This window comes from Bos indicus, chromosome 11 (genome assembly GCF_029378745.1).
Source record: "Bos indicus isolate NIAB-ARS_2022 breed Sahiwal x Tharparkar chromosome 11, NIAB-ARS_B.indTharparkar_mat_pri_1.0, whole genome shotgun sequence".
NCBI lineage: Eukaryota > Metazoa > Chordata > Mammalia > Artiodactyla > Bovidae > Bos > Bos indicus.
In genome coordinates, this window is record NC_091770.1 from 19067267 (window position 1) to 19069341 (window position 2075).

Here is a 2075-nt window from a genome sequence, read left to right on the forward strand (position 1 = left end):
TACTGGAGTTTCAGCTTTAGCATCATTCCTTCCAAAGAAATTCCAGGGCTGATCTCCTTCAGAATGGACTGGTTGGATCTCCTTGCAGTCCAAGGGACTCGCAAGAGTCTTCTCCAACACCACAGTTTAAAAGCATCAATTCTTCGGTGCTCAGCTGTCTTCACAGTCCAACTCTCACATCTATTCATGACCACTGGAAAAACCATAGCCTTGACTAGACAGATCTTTGTTGGCAAAGTAATGTCTCTGCTTTTGAATATGCTATCTAGGTTGGTCATAAATTTCCTTCCAAGGAGTAAGCGTCTTTTAATTTCATGGCTGCAGTCACCATCTGCAGTGATTTTGGAGCCCCAAAAAATAAAGTCTGACACTGTTTCCACTGTTTCCCCATCTATTTCCCATGAAGTGATGGGACCAGAAGCCATGATCTTCGTTTTCTGAATGCTGAGTTTTAAGCCAACTTTTTCACTCTCATTTTTCACCTTCATCAGGAGGCTTTTGAGTTCCTCTTCACTTTCTGCCATAAGGGTGGTGTCATCTGCATATCTGAGGTTATTGATATTTCTCCTGGAAATCTTGATTCCAGCTTTTGCTTCTTCCAGCCCAGCATTTCTCATGATGTACTCTGCATAGAAGTTAAATAAGCAGGGTGACAATATACAGCCTTGACGTACTCCTTTTCCTATTTGGAACCAGTCTGTTGTTCCATGTCCAGTTCTAACTGTTGCTTCCTGACCTGCATACAAATTTCTCAAGAGGCAGGTCAGGTGGTCTGGTATTCCCATCTCTTTCAGAATTTTAGTGGACTTGTGCAATTCACATTTGTGTTGTTCAAGAGTTGACTGTATTAATACTGTAGTTACCACTCTTATCAATGTTTCCTGAGACCAGAGGCACAGAAACACAAATAACATAGCAGAACTCTAGCGCCTACCCATCAAGAGTTCAGATGATAGATCAGGAGCTCAACCCAGCACCTCAGTGAATACCCCCAGGGGACACGTGTTGGTGCTGAACCAAGGAGGCCTCCCAGGATCAGTGCTGGAAAGGCCCCAGCCACATGCCTATCCATGACAGCCAGGTTCTTGACTGGCTCAGGGATACAGCATAAACTATGTTGATTATTTGTCCATCCAGATGAGAGTCACCAAAAAACACATTTCCAAATGGTAATCTGCCATCTTTTTCTACATTAAGACTGAAACATATGACAAACATATTAGTCTGTGTGGCCAGGATTCATGCATATATATTCCTGGGGTCCCTTCCATAAGGAGATCCAGGCCCTTTATCTGTATCTGTTAAAAGTACTCCAAAACCTTTCTTTATGCATGTGGCAGGAATTTGGTTTATCCTCAGGTGTATCACCTTGCCCTGCTACCCATTAAGGCCTGGGTTTCAGCCTCAATAGCTCAGTAGGAAAGAATCCACCTGCAATGCAGGAGACTCAGGAGACACAGGTTCGATCCCTGGGTAGGGAAGATCCCCTGGAGGAGGAAATGGCACAGCATTTCAGTATTCTTGCCTGAAAAATCCCGTGGATAGCCCATGGGTTGCAAAAGAGTCAGATACAACTTAGCAACTAAACAACCACCACCACAAGTACAGTAATTTATAGATTAAAGGGCTTTATTAAAAAAAATCAGTTTTACCTTATTTGATACTCAAAATGGTCAGACAAATTATATTCCTCATTTTACAAATAAAGAATCTGAGTGTTCAAGTGCCTTCTATCCATCTTGTGCTCAGTCATATCTGACTCTTTCATGACCCTATGGACTGTAGCCCTCCAGGATCCTCTGTCCATGGGATTTTCCAGGCAATAATACTGAAGTGGGTTGCCATTTCCTCCTCCAGGGGATCTTCACAACTCAGAAATCAAACTTGCATCTCCTGGGAGAACCAGGAGATGCTGCAGATGGATTCTTCATAGGTGCCTAGTGTAAGGCTAAAGAGCCAAAAGACTTTCCTGATATAAATCTGATGCTATTTCTGTGAAAACTTGCTATCTCTTTCTAGGTATGAAAGATATTCTAGTCATGAATTTTCCATCTGCTATGTCATCTTTTTTCCTT